Source organism: Cygnus olor, chromosome 16 (assembly GCF_009769625.2).
Source record: "Cygnus olor isolate bCygOlo1 chromosome 16, bCygOlo1.pri.v2, whole genome shotgun sequence".
Taxonomy (NCBI): Eukaryota; Metazoa; Chordata; class Aves; order Anseriformes; family Anatidae; genus Cygnus; species Cygnus olor.
Window position 1 is genome coordinate 5225010 of NC_049184.1, and position 10611 is coordinate 5235620.

The window sequence follows — 10611 nt, forward strand, 5'->3', positions numbered from 1 at the left end:
AATATATTGTTAATTAAAAAGTGCAATTACCATGGAAATACCAACTTTGAGCCATGCTCTCCTTTGCTGTGAGGACTACATTCACAGAGAAGGGCTCTGGGCTAAGAGACCCTCCAGAAATATTTAACCCAAGAATGTTTTTTCAGCCATTTAAGATTCCATGAATTATTAATAAGCATTTAAGTGCAATAATAAAGTATGTATATATACCATTACAGAAAAAAATCTTAGGCACTGCAAAACTGGTTGCCAGGAAAAAGTTCAGGGCCTGGTTATTTTGTGGGCAAATAAATGACTTCAGATATGAGCTGAAAAGGGCAATTTCAAAGCAAATAACAGAAATATACAGCAGCTCATGTACACTAACTGTGGCATCAAAATTACAGCCATAAATAAGAGACAAAAAGGAATAGCATGGTGAGGCAGATGGATGAAACTAGGAAGGAAACTCTGCAAATTATATTTTCTTTTGCATATGGAAGTATTAAAGTTTCTGATGAGCTCTCCTCCTCCACAGATTGGCACTGTGCTCCTGTTATCCCATTAAAGTGTCTAAATAGGTTTTCAATAGATATTCTATCAATTTGGAAAATATCGTGTCTGTCTTTTCTGCTGACTGAAGTGTTGTGTTGTTAAATCTCTGGCAGGGTGGGCGGGTGAATTATACCATGCTTCACACTTTTATTAATAAAGTGGAGCATCGCTCTTGCTCAGGGGATGAATCTTCTGTTTACGCAGGGTCTTTGCTCCCCATGACAGCTGATGTCATGCATCTCCAAAGGTCTAAATGCTAACATCCTAATGAAGTGTTTTTTAAATAAGTATAGAAGCAAACACAGTAATTGCTTGATGTTAGCTAGTGGTTTGATCTGAAATAAGAAGACTTCATGGTAAATTGTTTAGCTAAATGAGAAGTGCCATCTGCTAACAGAAGCCAGGGAGAGACCCAGCAATTAGGGCTGGCAGTGGGAGGTGAGAGGAACCACCCTCTCCCCTTGCCCTGCTCAGCAGGACAGGGGCAGGGTCATGGGCAGGCATGGCTGAACATCATTTAAGCCTTTGGAAACACGGCATCCCTTCAGGGATATTGCATCACAGGATATCACCACCCTTCTTGGTGTCCACGCTAGGGGAAACGTCAGTGTTTTCTTATACTGGCCCTGATGTTGAAGGTCTGTTCCCCTGGCCCCAAGCTTTGGTTTTTAGAGGGATCTGGAGCAGCTCAGACACCAGAATGGTCCATCTGAGTGCCTCCTGAGTGCCCACAGTGTGCTGGTGGTGGTACAGCTGCTCCCAGCAGCTGTTCTAGCTGTTTCAGGAACATCTTCATGGCCCTGTGTTGTGACTTACACTAAGGTGGTGACAACACCTGCCTGTTTTGAGAGCAAAAACTGAATATCATGCTTTCTGAAGACGGAAACTGTCTTCTGCTGCTGTGGGCTTGTGGCAACACCAGTGCAGGTCAGTGCTAGTGCTCAGAGCCATGCTGAGGTCCTGTTGGTCATGCACAAGATTACAGCCTTACAGATCTTTCCCTGCAACATCATAAACCTGTGTGTTTGGCAACACAGGGAGATATTGGTTATTAGAGGAGCACAGGCTGCCAGGAATTTAGCAGAAGATGCCCAGACAAAACTTCCTTTGGATGCATTTAGCAGTCACGCAGTGGATTTGCACAGCTAATAAGAACAGGGGGAGGCTAAAAACCTCAGAGCCTTTGTCCATCTCCACAAATGCTCACAAAATAAACCTCAGTCAGCTCACAAGATATAAGGGCTCATTTTCACTGGTTATTTTTAACACTCAACATTTGATGGAAATAGCCGGTATCCAGGTATTTTCCTTTATCTGTTTATGGATTGTAGAAACCAATAAATATGAATACGCATCAAACAGCTAAAAGGAAAATGGTTCAAAAATGCTTCTAGGTAACCTCAAGTTCAGGGTTTTTCCACAAAGATACTGTTGATAGCTCTGAAAAAATATTTTTTTCCTCTCCCACACAGTCCTACTGAAGTGCATAGGAGACTGTGTCTATGCATCATGATTTTCTCCTCTAGGAGATTCTTGACAGCCAAACTGTCTGCTGTGTTGTTCCATCTTTGCTTGCCAGCACACCACAGGTACCAAGGAATCAGATTGTCAGAGAGTTGCTTGAGGAGCCCCCTGAGCCTCTGAAGCCTGCTGGTGTATCAGATCATGGAACTAACAAATTTCAAGAAATAGTGTCCTCATTTACCTGACTGAAGAAACTCTAGCTATTTATCTTCATGTCAGCTTGCCCAGTCTTCTTCCCTATAGAAGGCAGTGACAATGCTTCAGCCTCTCAGAGAAAGGCAGGAGGACTCCAGCTGGATGACTCACATTGACTTTGATGGGAGATGGATGGTTAGATTCACCCACCAGCTGTGATGTTTCAAACTGGGAACAGTCATTCCTCTTTGGAGAAAACAAGCACTTCGATAACCCATCCACAGTAAATCCCTCTCACCCTTTGAATAGTGGCATCCCAGGTATTTCTCCTATATCCATAGCTGCATTACCTTTGGACCTGGTATGCGTCTGGGGAGGACCAGGCATACAAAGAATGATATAAAATTTCCAAACTTAACTCCCCACATTCTGTATAAACTGCTCAGCATTTGCTAAACACCCTTGATATTGGCTGACATATTTGAGTACGAGCATCCAGTTCAAGGGGGGGTGTTTTCAAGAACAGTTTTCAACAAAAACATGAAAACTTTAAGAGAAATATAGTGTCAACAAGAAGGAATACCGTAATTATATTATGGTCCTGTTACAAACACTGATTAATATAACATCAAATTTATCTTGGGAGGTGCAGAACTGATTTTACAGAAAACATTTCAGTTGGATGGTGTGGTTTCAGATCAGGTCAGCACAAAGGAAACCATCCTTGAAGTGATGCAAGATTTAACTAAATAAACCATAGCTGATCTGGTATTAGCCAGGTCTTCCCAGGAGGTTTCACAGGAAGTCCTGCTTAGAATCTTACAGAAATGTTTTCCTGCACTCCTTCAAGTTATCCTGTTGAGACATTACTCAAAGAGCAGACCCCGGACAAGGTTCACTCAGGATTTACTCACTCCATTTGTCAGCCATAATTCACTTTTGTTCTTCAAACCTGAGAAACGGAAACTGTAAATCATTATTGGTGATCTTTAGCCTATCGTCAGCAAACAAGGACTGATATCCTTTGGAAGTGTCTTCTGAAAGCCACAATTATGTACTGACCTCCATATTTACTGCTCATACCCTGGTTCACTGCAGTTTTTACAAGATTGTCAGAAAAAAAATCAATAGTCATTTGCATTGAGAAACCCTTTCTCATAGCCAAAACACACAGCAGGTGTTGCATGAGCTGTATTTATGCCTGATCCTTAGTTTATTTGTTACACAGATCTTATGATGCTGCAGCATCCTGGCACTGGATCCTCACTGGTATCCTCAGTGAGCAGGTATCCTCACTGATGTGGCAAATTGTAGCTCATGTGTTAGGGTCAAGTAAGGCTTTGTAAACAGCCAGTTTTAGACCACTTAATTCTGCAGAGCACATACCTATACAGCACCCCGCTGGTACCGCTAGTCTCCCTTCAAATTGGCAGTGCTCCACTAATTCAGCCACATACAGGGAAAATGTTTTTTTTCTTTTTCATTCTCTTGATGAATCAGAAGCACTGCAGACACTTGGGCTTTGGGCATTCTGCAGCATATTTGGTTTTCCTGCAAACATTTGGTTTAATAGTGCTGTTAAACTGCACGATGGGTTGCATGTTCTATTCTTCATTATAATAAAGAAAAATGCTGTATTTTTCCCCCTTCAAGTCTACCATTTGAACAAGTTGTTCCAGTTTCCCCATGCTAGTGGCCCAGATATTTATCATGTTACGGAACAGATTTGACTTTCCCCAGATTTAGCTAATTTTCTAAAAAAATAATTTTAAAAGTTTGCTTGCTGGGCAAGCTCCAAGACAATTCAGACTATATTTGGTACAAATCTGCAACTACAGATAGGAGAGAGGCACAAGCATGGAGAACCCCCAGAGTAAAGGATTCGGTCAATTTTTTCATGCATGCCTACAGCCTGGTGCACCTGGAGGCACAGCACATCTTGTCTCTTGACAACAGGGTTTCTACAGATTGAAGCGGGGCTGTTGCAATGCATGTGGAGTGAGAAGAGGCAACAGGCACATTGGACCACAAGAAAACATCCCACTTTCAAGTGCCAGCTGCTCATCTCCAAGTAGGAGCTGGCCCAAACCCAGCAGCTTCCTTGGAGGTTGTTTCTGGTTTGGTCTCCATTGTACAAGGAATCATGAGGTCTTTTCCTCATCATCTGACAGCCGTCACACACATCTGACTGTATACAGTCAGATAAAACCTACAGCTATGTAGGGTTTCTCTAGCTGGTTATCCTGTGGAGATTTCAAAGGAGCTCCCAGACTACCTAAATGCTCCATCCACCCTGCTCCTGCTTAGATGACTGTCACCTTCTCTGAAAGACAATCCCATATACATTTCCAAACTAAGTAAAGAATTCCTTGCAACGTAGTGCAAAAGAGGTGCCATTTCTTGGGATTCTTCTGTCGTTCCTGCTTTGGCTGGCAGTAGAGGCAATGACAGTGTACACAACTTGGATTAAAGTTGCTATTTTTGTGAAGGAAATGCTTGGTGTTTCAGTAATTTTAAGCTGGAGTTTATCTATCAATGCTATCCTGTCTCATACGAGGCTGTCAGAGTGAACTCTCTGCATATTGATTTTAAGACTTTTGGAAAGAAAATCATCATTTGTGCTCATGCTTTGACCTGCTTCCTGTGCTGCACTCCACTGCCTTTTCCAGTGTATAAAGAGGTTGCAAAAACATCCCAGGAAGATAAAGTTCATGGTCTCAAACCCTCAGTTTGAAACTATAAAGTACTATCTGCTCTCTGATACCATGAATAGTCTTCCCAGACTCACATAATTTGGGTTTAGGTTCATGAAATTTGTCACAACACATCTAGTGGGTTATTGAAGTCTGTTGTCTCTTTTAGAATTCACCTCTTCACTTTCTTGTGCCTGCTGGATTAATGAAACAGACAGTGAATGAAACAGACATTTTATCAGATCAATTATCATATCTAACAACCTGGGAGGAAAAAGGAGTGAAAAATAATGGATTAGTCAGTGAGGGATATTGGGGAAGACATATTGAACTGAGTAATTTTCAACTTATTGCAAATATGGGGTAACAAATTAATAAGAAAGCTGAATTTGGGTAATAACCATCACACTGCTGAGATGAATTGTCTTATGCACATTGCATATATCTGTAATGTAATGTAATGAGCTGGACAGGAAAATTCTGAAAAAAGTCTTGAGGGATTTAAATATTAGCAATCAGTGGTGCTTCTGTCTCGCTTCCATAGCTATTAGAAATAATATGTTCATTTACTTCTAGAGTACCTGTCCCTCCTCTTCCCAGAAGGGCAGCCTCACTCTTCCGGGAGTTGAGAGCCCCAGAATCCAAGCTGAGTTTCCAGACGGCCTTGGTGTCCTTGCAGGGATCCCAATCTGGTGCACAGCCCTTGGGCATCCATCCCACCATGGGGGGGGTCAGACTCTGAGAGGTCAGTCCCCAGCTGTGAAACCGGGGTGAGGATTTCTCAACATTTGGTCTTTTGCAGAGAGGTTTGTAAGAAAGCATTTTATTGCACAGTACTGGAGAATACAGGTCCGTGCGTTATCATTACAACCATTTCTCTGAATTTGATGCAGAGACAGATTTGCTAGCCTTTGAACTCTCCTTTGTTTCAAGCACTCCAGGCACGGATGGGACTTAGTTTATCTTCTAAAGAATTTTTGTCAAAAATTAAAGCAACTAAACTTAATAAAAATATTGATAGCGAGGTTTTATTTATAAGCCATATCTGACCTTTCATTGACATCAGTTACTGTTTCATTGATGTTGAAATAACAGGTAAGTCTTGTACTTTTGAAGTAAAATGTTGATCAAGCTGCCTTGTGGGTGAGATGCCAGCCAGAACAGAGCAGTGAGCACAGACACTTGCTAACCCCTAATTATAATATCTCTGATTGGCAAGAGGCTGTCCTGACACATTGCAAGACACATTCTAGTTTCATGAGAAGTGCTGAAACTTTGATCTATTTGCAAGGGGTCATTTGCATCAGAAATGTCCAGGCTGAATGTTGCTCCTTTCTCATCTCTTCTTTACCATACACGCTCTCTTGCCTGGCTAATAGCAATACCGAGAGCTCCAAACACTCAGAAATCATGGTTCGGGTCTAAAAAGCATGAGGATAATATTCTGAAAATCGTGGTACTTTAAAAAAAATAGTACAAATGGGGAGTTCTTGTATTTGCTGTCTGGGGTCCAGCAGGATTAAGGTGACTAACGTGCACTTATTTGCATTAGGAGACACAGACCTTAATCACCAAAGTCTGGTCAGCTAGCAGCTTGCTTTTCTGAGAAATTCATGCCTCCTGACAGGGTTTGTTCAAAACCATGAAATTCTGATTGCAGAAAGCCTTAGCACCTGTATGAGACGGCCCAGCTTCTCACTTGGAGAAGTCTCATAAGGAACATGGTTGCTACTTCTGTATTGTCATCTGACCAGCAACAGGTGGGCACCCATGCTATAGTTGATGGAAAATCCAGTGATGCAGTAGGGGGCAGCTTGTATGGCCCAAAGGGGTTTTCAGAAAACCCCCTCTGCTCCCTGGTCAATATCTTGTTAATCCCACTCCCCTGTGGAGCATCAACATCCAAGTGATGTCACCTGTGGGTGAATCAGCCACAGACAACTGCTTCCTTTTTGCCCTCTGAGATAGGAGATATGTATCTTGTGTCTCTCCACACTTAAATGCTGTATGTAAGGCTACAAAGTCTGGCCAGTCTTGCAGGACTGGTGCTCCTACCATCCTGCGTATAGGTCAAAGCCAAGCCATGAAAGTTGTGAAGAATGCTTGGTTGTCAGATGAATGAGAACATGGACACTCAGCACAGCCATCACTGACCTTCTGATACCTCGCTGCCTGGTGCATTCAGCAATTCTAGTAAGCTTTCTGTCCTTGGAGATGTACGTACAAGCCCTGAGTCACTCCAACTCACTGTGCAAAACACTGAACAGCAGAAGATAACTCTCTTGGTCACTACTGAGCCAGGTCAGATAAGGATCAATGATAAGTGTATGTATAATGTGTATGATAAACTCCTATTACTACCTTATATACATCCTATGTGGATGGACATCTTAAGAAAGTCCAGTTGGTGTCATAGGCCCAGCTTTTATTTAAGAGGGTTTTCCAGGCTATCCAAAACCAATACAGGATATCAGGTTTTGTGCAGTGGGTAATTCTTTTGTCTCTAGAAGATACAGGTCACAGGTGCAGTCCCTTTGCTCTTCCTAGAATAACTGTGTGGTAGAAGAGCTGCTATAGGTCCTCAGTTCCCACGCTTCCAGGGCAATACAGTACATGAGACAGGCATCCAGGTACGAGCTGATGTATCTAGACTGTTTTTTCAAACCTGCATCTCCCTACATGCAATCTCAGCATGCAGCTGGGAAATCTCATGGTCCCTGTGACAGTCTTTCAAATGGGCACATAGCAATTCTGTGCCAACAGCTTGAGCATGCAGGAAACCTGGCCCTGCTCAGAGGGGTAACTGCTTCATCTGAAACAGCAGGTCTAACATTAACTATTCACTTGCTGATCATTTCAGCTTGTCAAAATAAGGAAATGACTGTAGTGAAGCCCTCAGAAAGGGTACAAGACGCCTGTTGCTTTGGGGAAGGACATCGGTTGACAAAGAGAAAGGAAAACAACAGAAAAGCAACACAGCAAGGATGGTGAAGAAGCAAAGGGTAGAAACACAATAGGCCTGCAGCAAGGCAGATTCTGAGTAGAACAGGTTAGAGGGGATTTTTTTTCCTCCTTGCACAAAGTTTTGACTTTCCATAGAACGCAGAAAATGTCAAAAGAGGAATTTTGTTTTTAACAGCTGACAACAAAAATCACTTGAAAAAAATAGTCTGAGAAAAGGAAGAAAATAGCTGAGGAACAGCTGTTTCTCTGGGAAACAAAATCACCATCAAGGAAAGCATACATGTCTTAAGAACTAGTAGAGGAGTCTGCTGGAGCCTGCCTTCTCCTGGTGGGCAGGAGAGAGAGGAGCTCTTCTGAGCCCCTGGCTGAGCAGCTTCCAAGCACCAGCTCATTGCTCAGCCACTGCTGGCTGCCCAAACCCCAGCTCCTGCTAGCTTGCAGGGGCAGGAGCATCACTGAACACAGCCGAGGCTTTACAGGGGATTGTACAGGCAGACTCATTAAGCAAGAGAAGCTTTAGGCAGGAGAACAAGAGAAGAGAAGTTTCAGAGCAGGGATAACTTCTGGGCTGTGAAGCTGCCCCAGGGTTGGAGAGGGAAGACGAGAGGATCAAGTTCGGGAGAAAGCTGCGAAGGGTGGAGGCAGGTCCTGGGCCACCCCAGAGAGCCTCCTGCCAACCCAAGAGATACTCCAGAGTGCTTAGATGGAAAATAAAATAATAATAAAAGCAACAGAACAAACAGTGAAAGCCATGCCAGATTTTATGTGAGCCAGGCACTTGGTGCACTGTTGCCTGGAAGAAGGCATTGGTCAGATGGTGTGTGCTGCCTGTGTTTGCTGGCACATGCCCCAGGAAAACAGCAGGACCTACACATCTGATGTTTTGGGAGAGGGTGGGCTTTGACACTACTGCCCAAGAATAGCAAATACTCCCTCCTGTCAGGGAGGGCTCTGGCAGAAGAACTACGCCCAGGAGGGCACTGGAGTGCAGTGCTGACCTCTGTCCAGGCTTCAGGGGCTCCAAGTGCTGCAGCCTCGAGGTGCAGGAGCCAATGCAAGAACCTCATACGTGAGGGGACAAAGAGTTTTTTCTTCCACAGCAGTAGATACGTCTTACCAAATTCATAACATGTAGCTGTAGCCCTGAAAAAATCAGCTCAGGTTGTGCCTGATATCCTCTGTGCTGCAGAATTTAAAGTAGTGGCTGGGAACAGTTCCTTAATGCACTCGGGGCAAGACATTAAAAGCAGAGGTCAGAGGCAGAAGCCAGTAGTGCTACTATGACTTTTTTATCATCTATAATGGTATTAGGCCAACGTAGATGTGCACAAAATCTCAAGGAGAGCTGTCAGAGATGAAAGAACAAAGCAGACTGACAGACTTGCTGCAACACACTGCAAGCTCAATCAATTTTTGGCTGAACAAAACACCTGTAAAGCTAGTTTTTGAAGTTTTTTCCATAGCAAGTACAGAATCATGAAAGGTAGTGCAAAAGGTGCTAGTGTAAACTCAGCTCAAATCCAGACCACAGCCTGGGTTAGCCTGAGTTAGACCTAAGCTAAAGGAGATTACAAGGACGTCTGAGAAAGCAAACTCCTCATTATGGTGAGTTATTAAAAGGTCTTGATTCATTTAATACAGTAAAATGAAGGCTGAGAGGAGTCAGCTACTGTCTATATATATATATATATCGAGGAAAAAGGAAAAATAAATACACAGAATAAGGAAAGAAGTAACATACTTGAGCTAAAGTCAATATTCCATTAAAAGAGTCAACATAAATAAATAAATAAAAGTAACAACTTAATTTATTTTAATTAGAAATGAGAAGATAGGTCCTTACCATGTTAATAGTGATGGGAGTCTCTGTAACTAAAACCTCTAAGAGCTCAGTAGCAGAGAAACACCCAGAGAAGAGCAGAAAGGCACCCATTAAAGTAGGTGGTGGGTGAGGAACCAGCCTATAAAATCTCACACACCCCCAGCAGCTGGAGAAAATATGGTGGTAGCTGTTAAAGGCAAGGTGCTTGTTCGTAGCCTCATAGAAAAGTAAGAGAAAGTGTAGGCAGTTTGTTTTTACTTTATGTTAAAAAAACAAAACAAAATATTTTTTCCCCACTGTTTATTTAAGTTTTCTTTTTCCCTGCCTAGATCACATGCCAGCATTTTGTTAGAGCTGTTTTGTTGCTGCATATCTAAATTTCTCTTTCCTAGCCACAGCCCCAGTAGTGAGGAAACTGGGTCTAATAGAGCCTGCAGATAAAGCTTTTCTTTTCACATGGCTGTTTCCTATGTTCAGCAGCTAGGCTATGCTAACTTCAGTGCACTTCAGCAGCTTCATTCTTTGCTGCAGTACAGGTAGCTGAGGTAACACTTTCGGGGTGTCCCCAAAGCCCAGCTGTGCGCCCATCTTACCCCACGGAAGTTGTCCTGCTGTCAGCCCCTGCCTGTGACTGTTCCCAGACCATCTCCTGTACCACTCTGTTGAGCAGCATAGATTCTGTGACAATCCAGTAACTTAATTATACGGCTTTTAGCAACTCGGAGATGGATCAGCCTTAGTTTAAATAGTGTGTAAGCAATAAAACCTTAAATAACAGGCATACAAGAAAACTAAACAAAAACAAGTGAAACAAAAAAAAATGTTGGCTGTATTACTTCTGCAGTATGCCCTACAGTGTAAAGCACTGTCTGGGGGAAATCAGGCAATGCTATAATTAGATTTTATCATAATGCATTTGAAGAAGGAAGATGAAATGTG

The 10611-nt window shown here is 42.8% G+C and overlaps 2 long non-coding RNA genes across 2 annotated transcripts; one reads left to right on the forward strand and one right to left on the reverse strand.

Moving 5' to 3' along the window:
• Positions 1–276: 276 nt before the first annotated feature.
• LOC121079206 lies at positions 277–9740 on the reverse strand. The gene is made up of 3 exons (XR_005824935.1): positions 9694–9740; positions 4982–5083; positions 277–3145 (listed from the first exon to the last, which is right to left on the reverse strand). It is a non-coding gene; the product is annotated as an uncharacterized LOC121079206 (long non-coding RNA).
• LOC121079208 lies at positions 6762–8529 on the forward strand. The gene is made up of 3 exons (XR_005824936.1): positions 6762–7079; positions 7747–7935; positions 8026–8529. It is a non-coding gene; the product is annotated as an uncharacterized LOC121079208 (long non-coding RNA).
• Positions 9741–10611: the final 871 nt, after the last annotated feature.